The following is a 15134-nucleotide window of genomic DNA, read 5'->3' as shown; positions in this document are numbered from 1 at the left end:
AAAGCCTAATTAATAGACCTAGAGTATGAAAAATACTCATGATATTAAAGGAATATAAAAACTTAATTTTCAAACGCCCTTACAAAGAAATGTTGGTTTGGAGCCCATATTTTTTAGCTAAAGGGTAGAGCTAGTCTGTGCATTAGATAATGGGCAGCTCATTGATTTTAGAGAGGTGTTCCATGAAGAATATTGCTTTTAGTTTAATCTAGCTTATACTATAAATGGTTTTTGTATTATGCTCATTGGTGATGTTACAAAATATTTCAGGAATAATATTATAATAGCACCCCTGCTGTTTCAAGTGAAGTGAATAGCCTTTGAGTTCACCTTAGAAAATCCACCTTGTCTTGCCTCTTCTTTTCCTCTTTCAGACTTGTAAGGAATTCCTTTAGTGGTATGTTGGCTGCCTCTGAAGCTATAGCATTTTCTCTGAATGTCAAGAAGCAATAAGAAAGCCATTCAGTTTAATTGATATTGAACTTAGTCAGAATCTACTCCAGAGAAGACGCTTTAGAGACGCAGGCAGCTTCCCACAACAGGAATAGAACATGCATGTCCTCTATAACAAAGAGGACAAAAGGCTGTTCAAAAGGAATCATAGAATAATTAAAGATACCAAAGCCGTAATATATATATGTATATACATATATATATACACCTTTATAGAGTGGATATGGGTTATATATAAAGGTCTGTTCTGAATTGTAAACAGTTATGTAGGACTAGTACTTTAAAACTTTTCTCGTGCATCTAATGTATTCCCGTGGTCAATTACATCTGATACCTTTATCCCTCTGTAGATCTTAAATTTGACAAAATCTATTTTCTCTTTCATCTGTCATTACTGCCATGAACATGTTACTTCTAAACCATTTGCACTTCAACACTCTCACTAATCCAGGTTCTCTCTCTGTCTGCACTGCTGTTAGACTACTGCTTCTTGTATGAATTTTGAACAGTCCTTCTACAGTACATTTTGAGGCATTTCATATTTACTATAGTTCATTTTTTATCGTGTTTTTGTTGCTTGCAGCAGGTTATGCTAGAAGCAAAACAGTCAACCTTTTCATCTGATCCTAACAACTTGAAATACTGGAGATAACCTCTTAAAGGAAACCTACCATCTCGGATCTACCTATCAAGGTACATATGGTGGCAGCTTCATCTAATAAATATCATCTTTTCATCTGAGCTCTTTTTTGAGTTAATCCTTCAGTGCCCGCTAAGCTTAGAAATCTTTTATTATCCTTATAGGCAAATATGTGAATGAGGCTACTGGGGTGAAGAGTAGCCAGAGCTGAAACTCCTCCATCCTCCTACTATGAGAGCTTCAGTGCGCAGCTCCTCTTCCGCACTCTGCATAGACTCTGTATGCAGAGCTGGTGGCTGCACGTAATCAGCTCTGAAGCCGGAGCTACTGTGCATGCACATGCACCTAGTAGCTGCACGCTGAAGATCTCATAGTAGGAGGATCGAAAGAGGCTTCAGCTCTGGCTACTCTTCACCCCAGTAACCTCATTCACATATTTGCCTATAAGGGTAATAAAAGATTTCTAAACTTTAGAAGGATTAGCCCTAAGAAGGGCTCAGATTATATTTATTAGATGAAGCTGCCACCGGATCTACCTTAATAGGTAGATCTGAGATGGAAGGTTTCCTTTAAGAGGTTATCTCAAGTATTTCAAGCTGTTTGGATCAGATGCAAAGGATGACTGTTTTGCTTCTAGCCAAACCTGCTGCAAGCAAGAAAAAAATGAACTACAGTAAATATGACATGCCTCAAAGTGTACTGTAATAAAATATATAAGATGAACCTGCCACCATATCTACCTTAATAAGTAGATCCGAGATGGTAGGTTTCCTTTAAAAAGTGAAGACTTGTGTCTAAGGGTTAAACTTTTTAATAGTCCATACTTTTTGAAAAAAATTCACAGTTATTATAAATAGATCTTCAGTGGTGGACACAAAAAAAAAATGTAAATGGTCAGCTGTTATATTCTTCTATTCCAGAGATAACGTTTTTAAATATTTCAGATTATAGTTCCAATCTTTTCTTATTACAATGAGTAAGACAAAAAATTACTATGCAACTATGTCTAGTTCTGGAAGAAGACTGCTTTTGTATTAGGAGTCTATATAGAACAGCTGCAGAGATGAAACAAAAAAAACAGTAAAACAATGCTATTTCTGAAGATATTTCTTTATTACAGCAGTAAAGACCAACTTGTTGCATCACACATTCATGGTCAGTCTAGCAGCGTTATAGCTGTACAGTAAAGTAACCTGAGAACAGTGTGTTGTTTTATTACATAATGGAAGTCACAGTAAAGTCATCCTTACATATAGGGAGTTACATAACTCACTTCTATAGCAGATGAAAACAAGGTTCAAGTGAGCTTAGTCTATATTATAATACAATGACACTTAAACTGAGTACCTACTCACTAAAAGAAATGTAAATATTGATCTAATGGACATAATGTACCTGTTAATGTCAAAGGGGCTGTCAATGATTAAAAGTAATCTTATATATGACCTGGGGGTATAGAAACAATAAACTATTCCACTGTGGCACAACCAGGCAGAAATTGATGGTGCCATGGGTGAACAGGACCGTGGAGCAGGGGTCTTAGATGTTATTCAAGGGGTTATGCCTTTCACTTTGTTCATTCATTCTAAACTTATCTTATGATGCATAATTTGTATAGTATGATGAGCACCTGTGTATATCTGTGCTATATCTTTAAACACACCACTGTGTTATATATGTTTAAAGTAATAAAACCAATACTATGTGATCAAGTTTGTGGGATATTTGCTGTCAATGACCTTTTTTTTCCCAGACATCCTCTTAATTGTAATTCACCAACAGCACGTTTTGTGATGACCGTGTGCCAGGATAACAAGAAGAAACCCAGTCACTGTTCTGCTGTTCGAATATTATTCTTTCCAGCCCTTTCTAATCAGTCCAGTGTTAGAGAGAGGCTAGAGCATAGTACTACCCTGTTTCCCCGAAAATAAGACAGTGTCTTATATTAATTTTTGCTCCTAAAGACTCTAGGTCTTATTTTTAGGGGATGTCTTATTTTTCCATAAACAAGAATTTACATTTATCGTTGAACAAAAAATCATCTTCTCTAGCATCCTTATAACTCTCCAAACTCAGAATTTCATGCTGTATTTCTTGTAACTACATTTCTATTAGAATCATTGACCCCAATCTCTCATGTGTAGTAAAAGCACTTTCCATAAATGACCCTTCTTATCCTGGGAGCTGCTGGGATCACATTTGCAGCACAACAGCCAGTGATTTACTTCCATGAATTCTTCCCCATGTCACAACCTTCTGCAGCATCTAAAAGATTTCCTAATACTAATGTATGGCGTGGGGGGAGCTGCTGCAATGGCGGCCGCTAGGTCTTATTTTCAGGGAAGGCCTTATATTTCTAAGCCTGAACAAAATTGTATTAGGTCTTACTTTCAGGGGATGTCTTATTTTAGGGGAAACAGGGTATTATCTAGTAAGTATCTTCTACAAACACAGAAAAAACTTGTCCATCAGACTATCTTGGCTCTACATTCTGCTCTCTATAAATCCCTTTCTATCAGCAATATGCATGTCACTCCTGGAGAAGGTTGGCAATTAACTGATACCAGAAAAACCACAAATATCCATGTGTAGACGGTTTTGTCTCCACTAGTAAAGAGTAGAGTACTGGATGGTTCTCTCTTTAATGGAATAGATTAAGAGGAGGGTAACGATTCTCATTTAACAAACAATATGTAGAAAGTTACTTTATGGTTCCTGATCCACATTAGAACAAAGCAGGGTTAAGTGATGGTTGTATCAAAATGCCTAAGGCATACTCATCACGGAATACTGTTACTTATTGAAGTTAATAGAAATTGGTTAGTACAGGATAATTTGCCTGACAAATAAGTCTACAAACACCAGTCTTTTCAAACTGATTTTTTTTGGTGATACATTTGTATAAGGTTTTACTGAAAACATATGTATGCAGTGGGTGCATAAGTATTCAGAGTCCTGTAAATTGTTCACTCTGCTTCATTGCAACCAATAAGTTGGATCAAAAAAGTTTTGCTCACTAATGAACAGTCTTCAACCCATCTTGAAATGTAGATATTTTTACTAATTAATTAAATAAGCAAAATATCACATGGTGATAAGTATTCAGACCCTTTTCTCAGTATTGAGTAGAAGCCGCTTTTGAGCTAGTACAGCCATGATTCTTCTTGGGAATGATGCAAGTTTTTCACACCTGGATTTGGGGATCCTCTGCTGTTCCTCCTTGCAGGTCTTCTTCAGTCCCCTCAGGTTGGATAGTGAAAGCTGGTGGACAGACATTTTCAAGTTTCTCCAGAAATAATTCATTGGGCCACAAGAATTGGCACAGAGTTGTTCTGAAGCCACTGCTTTGTTATTTTAGTTGTGTACTTAGGGTCAGCCCAGTCTAAGGTCCAGAGCACTCTGTAAGATGTTTTCATCCAGGATATCTCTGTACTTGTCCGCATTCATTTTTCCTTTAATTGCAACCAGTCATTCTGTCCCTGCAGCTGTGAACCAACCCCCACCCTCATAGCATGTTTCACTGTTGGGATTATATTTGGCAGGTGAAGAGCAGTGCTTGGTTTATACTGCTTAAAATGAACACCAAAAAGTTCTCATCAGACCAGAGAATCTTATTTCTCATAGCCTGAGAGCCCTTCATGTGCTTTTTTGCAAACTGTATGTGACTTTCATATGTCTTTCTCTGAAGAGAAGCTTCTGTCGGCAAACTCTGCCATAAAGCCTGGTAGAGGTCTGCAGTGATAGTTGACGTTTTGGAATTTTCTCCCATCTCTCTACTACATCTCTGGGGCTCAGCCAAAGTGATCTTGGGGTTCTTCTTTACCTCTCTCACCAAGGTTCTTCTCCCATGATTGCTAAGTTTAGCTGGACAACCGGGTCAAGGAAGAGTTCTGGTTATCCCAAGCATCTTCCATTTAAGGATTATGGAGGCAACTGTGCTCTTATGCACCTTGAGTGCTGCAGGAATTCTTTTGTAGCCTGCACCATGCGACAATTCTGTCTCTGAGCTCCTTGGACAGTTCCTTAGTCTTTATGATTGTCATGTGCCCTGTCATGCACTATGTGCTTTGAAGTCTTATATGGACAGGTGTGTGTCTTTCCTAATCAAGTGAAGGGGTAGAACCATCTTAATGAGGATCAGAAAGGAATGGACAGCATGTGAGTTAAATATTAGTGTCACAGCAAACGGTCTGAATACTTTGAACCATGTAATATTTTAGTTTTTCTTGTTTAATAAATTAGCAAAAATAACTACATTTCTCTTTTTTCTGTAAAGATCGGATGCAGAGTGAACATTAATGAGCAATAAAAAAAGAACTTTTTTGATCTTACCAATTGGCTGCAATGAAACAAAGAGTGAAACATTTAAAGGGGGTCTAAATACTTTCTGTACCCAATCTATAATAACAGGTTAATAAGAGAATAATCAAAGGTAGCATTGGCAAATCTTAGTAGCTCTTTGCCTCGCAGGGCTGATACCAATTTAATCCGAATTTTGGAAATCATAATATCAGCCGTGTTCACATATAGCAACGTGTGAAGTTAAAAAACACACTGTGAAAGCAACCAGTAATAAAGGACTCCTTGAACTGAGATATTGAATATGCAAATATGTTTTTCATGATAGGATAAGGAAAAACGTGCCTGTTGGCTATCTTGTAAGGCAGCCCCTTTTAACATCAAGCATGACTTTTTCAGGAAGCCTAATGACATGATAAAAAGCCAAACAAGCATATCTATTTCATAAGGAACGGATTCATAAGAAACTGTAGAAAGCACTGTTTCAATGTGTTTGCATCTCATCAATACAGAGTAGGGAACTGCTTTAGCTAAGTGAAAGGCTGTAGACTAGATCAGGGAAATAAGAAGACTCAAAAGTCTACTTAAGTAGTCTTCTTACTTCCCTAACCCCTGAATTCAATAAGGTTATTTAATGGAATATTATACAATGGTTTCGATATGGAATTGACATGCACATCCTTATATGTGGTTTTTGTGTTGCTAAGAGGGCCATTAGACAAAAATATAGTCAAACTATAACTAAGCTATAGACAAACTGGTGCAAGGTATTTTTAGTTGAATCTTTGAAAGTCCAGCCAATTTTTGTACACTTCTTCTAACCAAATCCAGCGGACCAAAAAAGAAAATAAATCTACTTTAGAGTGGTTTACAACAGAAGATTTAAATCTTAGTGATTGTAAACTTTGATCCCTCCAAAGTCAGTTTAGTCGAGGTGAGATACAGAAGGAGGTACAATAGGATTGTTTTATAAAATATTTGGCAATCTTGCTCCAGAAATACATTACAGTTTTTTTAATAATGTCTCACCGCAATATTACATTTCTTTCCTTCATGTTATTGTCTGGTTTTATATCTGCGGCGACATTCTATTACCTGATTCTCAAGAATCAGCCACAAATCAGATTACACGGAACAAAGCTTTTTGTGTCAGAAGTAAAATTAAAAAAAGTGTAATTTCTACTTTGCATATTGCTTATCACTAATAACACTAACAAAGTTTAACATATGTCAGATATCTATGGTAATCATAAACCATTGTTCAATGATCTCCTTACATTCACAATGAATAAATGGTAGTTCAGACACAGCACTTTCCTAAAATATACTTAACATAGCACATGAATGTATCATTACTGCACCACCGCTTGGTCATGTACTGTAAAATGATTACACTGCCATTCTCTTTCACAGAAATGACAGATGCATTAATTATATGGACAGAATGATGGGGGCTTGTGATATATGCAACCAGCCCCATAGTAAGATGTGACAATGTAGACTAAGGGATGTCTGATTAATGACTTAGCATTACACTCCGGGCTTATGCAGACATGCATGCTTTATGAATCCAACCACATTTACATTATTTGTAAATCTGCCCCAGTGTGTTAGCAGCTGGCCATAGCGGGGCTGCTAGGAAACTAGGCAAACATATTAGAAAGACTAATTTACCATATTCCCTTTCCACTTACAAATCTTCCTCACCACGGTCCAGTAAGCTGAGCTCTATTTGCCAGTCCTCTTGAGAGCTACATTTGTTATCCCCATGAAACTTGGCCACTGATAAACTTTACTTCTTGACTAAATAAGTTCATAAACCATTTTTATACAAAGCCAAAGATATATTGCATAGCTAGGAAGAGACATTTGCAGATGGCAAAAGGATTCACTACGTACAGGAATTCCAAAAGCTGCTTTCAAGTCACCCTCATCTACTCAGAAACCTGGTAGACGATAGTAGGCATTCAACCAGTTATAAATTGATGTGTTTGTAAAGGAACTTTAGTAAAGCTTGTGTAAACCTTCATGCCTCTAGTAGAGAAAGTCCTAATAGTCAACCTGCAATAACATAAGATATTAGAACAACATGTCTCTTATTCATTTCAAATGACATCAAAGTTCTCCTGGCATCTTTGTTTTAATATACACTTGTATTGATCATGAAAGTCATGGCTAAATTTACAACTGGGTGTTACCAGTTGGGGTTGTGGCCCTACACAGTCTGACATTGTTCAAGTCGTACTGATTCAGTAGTGAAACAGTCTTTTTGAAATGAAACAATGATCTATTGAATGAGGATTACAAATATTTACAAAAATGTACGAAAGAGGAGAGTTCACAGGACACAATATTGTACCCCAGACCTGGTTAAGAATATATACAATCATAACTACCATAAAGCCTTCTAAAATGTTAGATATAAGAGGAAACAGACTAAATTCAAAGCAGAAGTAAAGCAGTAGTAGACTCTAGGACATGCTACATAGTAAACTAAAAATATGGGGGCACATTTTCTAATGCGTTTATGACCCGACCACATTATATAATGTGGCAAAATATTAATTTGGTGTATTTTGGCAAATCTATCTGTATTACCAAATTTATGCAACTTGCTGAAATAGGGTTATGGCTTCACAATAAAGTTCTACGACTTAGTGTGGAAGGGATTTGGTACTGATACATATAGAACATCACAGGACAGAGGTTCACAGCCTATGGCAGGTTAAGCAATCCATTTCAGTGATGCATGTGGTTCATGTTACGTAGGGTACACATACTCCCAGTATTACTAAATCTCCCCAAACGTGCGTATGCTGTATACTCTATTCGTTCTGGAAAAACAGCACAATAATTCAGTATTTCCTTAGCTCTTCCATAAGCATAACATATGATATACAGTACATCGTATTCTTTCAAAAACAGTGTAATAATTTGATAAACAAAAGGCATACAATGTGAAAAAAGGAAATCGATACAACCGTTATCTAAATAGGATTTACTAGCTGAGGCTAGTAACACTGAGGTTTTCTGAAGTGCTTTAGATTTCTGCAGCAATGTAAAACAAGTCATCCAACGTTAAGAACAATTTATTTCTCTGTGGCTGTTTTCTGTTCATTCAATTGTTAAATCATATTGATTTTTAAGCAAGTCTTGTATATGGCTTAAATCGACTTGGTGCTTTGTAAAAAGAAAACTGCCATTAGAAACCAGCTTTCTATGTGATTTACAGTAGATACTTTGAAAATACAGCATCCTCTTCTATATATGATTTACTGAAGCTACCCTGTACCAACTCATGAAATATCTGAATCAATATGCATGTGTATATATACGTTTAGACTACAAAGTGTATGTACATCTACATCATTACACAATTAAGCATCTGCAACAGTGCGGGCATTGTTCATGAATTACTACCAAAGTCTTTACATGTTTTTATTTTTTTCAAAAAGTTATGAACCTTGAAATTGTGACATCAGTTACCATGTGATGCCTTTTGCTTAATGGCTTTTTACTTGAAGTCAGGGAATCATGGACCATATGATAGCTTCTTAAACCCACCCAATAGCTTTCTTAAACTCACCCAAAAAAATGTTTTGAGTTTCTACATATTCTCCTAGCGATTGTTCTTGCAAAACCCAATGATTCTTACTGCTCTGTTATCAAAACTGTTACAATCAAGACACCATGACCTTAGTGGTCAGCAGAGGTGACATTACAAGGAAAACAATAAAGGTCAGCAAAAGAGTCAAATATAATATACAATGTCTACACCTTTAAAAGATTGTGACTTGCTCTCTAATGGTCCCTAGCAACATGCTACAATGTTAACTGAATTAGGTTTTTTTTTCTTATATTAGTGTTTACTGACAAAGTGACAGTTTGCAGACTGTTGCTAAGGAACAATTGAGAAGTAACTGAGATAATGTGGAGTGGCATGAGAAAAACTGTATGTGAGACTGAGCCTATCATTTAATTAAATTGACTGCTTTTATAGTGTGATGTAATGCTCCTTTACAGCTTAAAGGGGAGAATCTTGATATTGAGGATCCAAATAAACCTGATTGTAAATAGGAGATGTATCTTTGATTTACCCTATTCACACTACTGTTTAGCTGTGTTATGTACATGTAAGTTGAATTCTTAATCCATATAGATTTGACATGAATGTGATTTATTTACCTATTATTTGTAAATAGGAAGTGTATAATAGTTTCTAGACTTTTTTCACCTTACCATATGGACACTGTATGCAGGTTCGCATTCACATATTTAATCCATATTGATACATAAATAACTGCATCTTTTCTTATATGTCTAAGGGAATAATCCAATGATTTGATTGTTCTCTTAATAAGAAAACTTGGTCTAAGTTGTGAGATATTTTTTTAAGTGACCACTAGATGCAGGCATAAGGCATACATAGCCCTTGGCTCTACATCATACACTGTATGAGTGATGCAGATGTTTCTTATTTTCAGTGGAACCGCTGACACAAAATTATGAAGGAATAAATAACTGCATCTTTGCCCTACTACTTCAGTACCTAGCAGCAGGTCAAGCTCCAAAGGATGCCCAGGCATTATAACATATTTCCTATAGAAAACAAAAAACAATGTTGCAGTAAAATATGATATGAGAGGACATCTACGTATTGTTATAAAATATGATACAATCATTGAACAACCCACTGTTATCTATGTTCTGAAAGACAACACAGCAAAGTACATATCAATAATGAGGTTGACCCCATTTAGTATGTGAGACTATGCAGTGGACCTTCAAGGACCCAAGTTAACACAGGCAGATAGACCACTAGATCTAATGCTTCTTCTATGAGCAATTGAAACCAGTATTATACTTATTGTTAAGAGATCTATTCGATTCAAGTACTTTCCCAGTCAAGGTTTAGAGCTGGACTTTCTTTCCCCTCTTCCTGCAGAATAGGAGAATGCACTTACCTGTAGTGAGGGATGTGGCTTCAGGTGTATAAGGTTTGTTTCTTCAGCAGCAGGTAAGTCTCTTACTCTATGACTGATATGTCTCTTGGGAAGAAAGCTGGATGAAGCTACTTCCCAGCTCCAGAGGGAGCAGCTGTTATGTCCAGTGCAGGAGCTGCTCCTGTGTCTCCAGATATAAGCAGGCAGTGCACAAGAAGCACATCAGCACGTTTCACCTCCTTCTTTTTGTTGTTGGTTGTGGAGCTTGTGATGATGAGAGGTTCACGTCATGGATTTGTGAAAGAGCTGCATGGATGGTGGGTGTGATCATCCCTGCACCTCCCTTATCAATAGTGGAATGCTGAGAGCTCCAGCAGACTGGAAGGAGAGGAGGTGACAGCTCCTACTTGTCACAGCTTCCAAGCTGCTTTGCTTAGATCACAGCACAGAATTGTTTGTAAGTAATAGTTTACAGATTAACTGGGATAATGACAGCGGAGTCACTGATGGCACATGCACCAGGATGTCACCTGCAGTAAGCCTTCTTCTCCTCCACATCAGGATACTGTTTGATGGATTCCTAGTTATCTTCTTATTGTAGCAGACATACTCAACCCTGGAAAAGCAGAAACGCAATTCCCAGAAACAGAACCACAAAGCACAAGTACTAGGTACATCTGTTCTTGCCTGCTGCAGTCTGGGAAATAAGGAGTTAAAAATAAGAAACATTAGCAGATCCTAGTAGCAGCATATAGGGTTGATAGCAGTATTGTCACTGAAGGGAGAAGGTACAGTACTAATCTCATACTGTATGTACCACTCATTTGTGTAAGTATCCTGCCACCTAGGGAAATACCAGTTTAGACACAAAGAACCTCCTGTGTTTAAGCCCTTTATTATGCATCACAGCCAGATTTGGGTTTAAGGCTCAGCAGTTCTCTTTATTTTCGCTTCATTGTTGCTGTTTTAAAAACTGCAACTTTTTACTATTTTCATCAACGTAGCTTTTTGAGACAAATGTGGCTAGATTTATCAAAGTGACTTAAAGTATGACAATAAAACGTTAGACAAGAGAGTCTGCTGCAGCAGATTTATCACTGTCTGATGTAAGGTGTTTGAAATCTGGTCGTATTTTGCACCTCCTATTATTTGGTTAGTTTGGACTAGAAAATTGGCCATATTTCTGCTACATCTGCATAATTTTTGAATGTCCATTTTGCTTAGAAAAGTGATAACCCTTTTCAGGGGCCATGTCTCTTCACTCATATTATTCTTATAAGTGTCTCAAGCCATTGATAAATGTGATGCAAACTTCAAATCACAGCAGCTTTCAGTTGCCATGTTTTGAGTCCAGTAAATTTTTTAAATTTCAAAATTTTTTGAAATTGCTCATTAATGTACTCATTACTCATTACATTTACTCATTAATTTTGCTAATTTATTAAACAAAAAACTGAAATATCATATGCTCATAAGTATCCATATCTTTTTCGGTGACACTCATATTTAACTCACATGCTGTCCATTTCCTTCTGATCCTTCTTGAGATGGTTCTTCTCCTTCATTAGAAGAAGAAGATTAATGGCTGTAGCATCTCAAAGGGTGCATCTACATACTCAATACTGAGACAAGGGTCTGAATATTTATCACTCCAAAATGGAGTGGTTCTCGGGGTAAGTTATAACACACTTATATGCCCGGCAAGACCTAGCATACAATTAACAAAGTTATGAGCCTTTTAGTACATCTAGCACAATGTATACAGAGAGGGAACATGATCGATGCACCAGGTCTTAATATATTCCCTCCCTGTGTGTGTAGGAGAGCAAACATTGCACATCACCATGAATGCACCATCAACACCATTAAAGGGAACCTGTCACCACAGGGCTCTTTTTAATGCGACCAGCTTACAATAGACAGTAAACAGTACTTTGGAAACATGCTTTTAAATATTCCATACATGATTTGGTTACATAAATATTGTATGGTAAAGTTTATCTGGCTCCATGCCAGCTCACCCATTGTATTTTCGGGTGGGAGATAACGCTTTTCAAAAGAATTACATCTGGCTTCTAGTTTGAATACAGCGCTGGCCCCTTTCCCTGCTCATTATTATTCCCCCCCAAACCACCTCCCACAACCTCCCTCGATTCCAGCTTTCACTTGTGACATAAGGTTAATCTGATATGCACAGTGAGCAGCGTGGTGGCATTGCAGCATGGCGCGGGAAAGGTGGTTGGAGCTATATACAGTGTAATCCTGGCTGAAAAACTGATAGAGGCTGCAAAAGATTTGAGATTGGGGTGTAGATTCACATTTCAACAGGACAAATGCAATGACCCAGAAGGGGCACTACAAAACATGCAAGGAAATCTGTGCAGCTTTAGGTAGCCATGATTGTGGAAACTGGGGTTAGGATTCAGGGGTAGTGGACCCACTGTACCACTGTGAGCGATGATGTAAGCCGACACCTGGGAGTGGAGTCTAAGTGGCACCCAGTTTTCACCAGAGCCCGCTGCAAAGTAGGTAAGACTTGCTGCAGTGCTACCACCAGTTCGCTCCACTGGCTTGATTTAGCTTGCGGTGGCGGCCAAGGTGAGATATGGAATCATGAGGAGCACTTTCTAGAAGGGGAGGAACCCAAGGTAGTAAAAGGCCTGTGTCCACATAGTACAGAGTGAGATTGTATTCAACATAAGGAGCCTACACCCCAGCACAGTGCCACACAGACACTTCAGCCTTGTACTTAGGAGATTAAAAGGAGCCTCATACAATATAGCCTTATATACAGAGGACATCTAGAAGATCAAGTCTACAGTCAGAGAGCAGGATGCATAGTCCTAACCTAGGCCCAAAAACAGCCAATCTTGCTTCCTTACTACCTGAGAAACAACAACCTCTTCTGTCTCAGAAACCTGTCTTTTTGCATAAGTATATTACTGCTGTATTAACTGTATTAACTACAAACTACCAGTAAATGTGATTTTATTGAAATATTTCCATGTATCTGTGTGCTCTGCACTACCTCATTATTATCGGGTTCCTCTAGGGAGTGTCTCAGGGAAACCACACTGTTAGCACCTACTTAATGCAGTGTGGAAATGGCTCAAGGGAGTGGTAGGGATACCACCAGTGAGAGTGGCCACCATTACATACATTCAAGCCCACGAGTCAACCACTCCTGCCATTCTTAAAGGGGCCCTGACCAGTCGTTGCTCAATAAACCTAAACATTTATCTAAATCTACACTGTAATGATTTAAATTAAAGTGTTTTCTTCCTAATCGAAGGCTTGACTGTTTTAAAACATTTTCCAAAATTTTATCAACAAAACCTGTAAATCCTTGAGCAGGAGCAGGGAGTAGTGAATTTATTTAGAACCTTTATGTGTTCTCTCAGAAAGTATATTATTTTTAATTCCTTCCTATAGATATTGAGTTATTGATGAATAGGGATTACTGAATAGCACCCTAATTATGTTGAAATTATTTGCTGAAAGTAAAAAATAGAAGAAGTATTAGAAGAAGAATAGTAGAAGAAGAAAAGTACAGTTAGCCCCTGGGTTACGTACATGATAGGTTTTGTAGGTTTGTTCTTAAGTTGAATCTGTATGTAGGTCAGAACAGGTATATTTTGTAACTCCAATCAAGTTATTTTTTTTGAGTACCCCTTAAAGGAAGTGACGGAGAAATGCGCGTAGGGGTGGTGTGGTCATCCTTGGTCCAGTATTTAACATGCAGCCTGGTTGTCACGGGTTCTCCTGCTCCTCCCTGTGGCTGCCGTTGCTCCAACCATCCTCACTCACCTCTAAATGCTCCTGCTCCTGTCCCAGCGCTTGCAAATTTAAAGGGCTAGCGCTCCCTCTGATTGGCGCTGGCCACTTCCCAGGATTCTTTAAAAGCTGGCTTCTCCCTGCATCCCCTGCCAGATCTTTGCACTATATGCCTCAGAGAAAGATTCCTCTTGTGATCATTCCCGTGTATTGACCCCCTGTTGTGACCCCAGATCTGTTCCCGATTCCACATTTTTATGTAGGTATCAAAAAAATTTTTTTTGGCCCCAGTGACAATTGGATTTTAAAAATGTTGAGTTTACAAGGGAACAAAGATTAAGAACAAATATTAATTGCAGACAATAGTAGATAATTTCAGCTGGGACTAAAGTACAGTAAATTAGCTGTATCCAGAGAGGTTACAGTAGGCAGAAAGGTCTCCTTGTAACTAGGGGCCTTCGGTAAGTCAGGTGTCCTTAAGATGGGAATTGTCTGTATTTGTTGTTCAACATGCTAAATAAGACTATATTATTGTCAAGAGACAAGGTTGCAGGCTCACCCGTGCCCCTCTGTGTGGCCCAGTGCGGCACACGCATCACTCACCTGTCTTCGCTCTTATATGTAGTGACTATAGTGACTGTTATATATAGTGGGATTTTAGTCTGTTTGTTTTATCATAAAAAATGGGTTGGGAATTTACATTATGTTTTTACTCTGCAAAAATCTACCAATAAAATTAGTTACTTATAGTAGACTGTGACTGTGACTGTGGTAGTCTTCTTAAATGTGTTCTTAAATCTGTCCCACTCTCCCCACTGCTTACTGAGCATTTGTGATGTGAGCACTGTCTGCTGTTCTCTCAGTGCTAAGGGAGCAGGGGCTGGTGAGATAGTGTAACAGTCTGTAAAGCCAGATTACAGAGGGGCTATGGGAGCCCTCAGGTCATTTAAAATTGATTTTAGAAGGAAGGAGGCCATGGATAACAAATTTTATAAAATTACCATACATTGGTATGGTAGATTTCC

The 15134-nt window shown here is 37.9% G+C and overlaps 1 protein-coding gene across 2 annotated transcripts in view; it reads right to left on the bottom strand.

Annotated features, from left to right (window-relative positions):
- NPFFR2 (neuropeptide FF receptor 2) overlaps window positions 1-11032 on the bottom strand; it is a 144628-nt gene extending 133596 nt beyond the window's left edge. Inside the window, exons 1-2 of one of the 2 annotated variants that reach the window (XM_072117373.1) lie at window positions 10357-11032; window positions 9942-9991 (exon numbers count right to left, since the gene is read on the bottom strand). The gene's annotated coding sequence lies outside the window, so the exon portion shown is untranslated. The remainder of the gene's footprint in view (window positions 1-9941; window positions 9992-10356) is intronic. The other variant, XM_072117363.1, reaches the window with a different exon arrangement.
- Between the last annotated feature and the right edge of the window lie 4102 nt (window positions 11033-15134).

Source organism: Engystomops pustulosus, chromosome 1 (genome assembly GCF_040894005.1).
Source record: "Engystomops pustulosus chromosome 1, aEngPut4.maternal, whole genome shotgun sequence".
In the NCBI taxonomy this organism is placed as follows: domain Eukaryota; kingdom Metazoa; phylum Chordata; class Amphibia; order Anura; family Leptodactylidae; genus Engystomops; species Engystomops pustulosus.
This window is presented reverse-complemented; position numbering and strand designations above follow the sequence as displayed.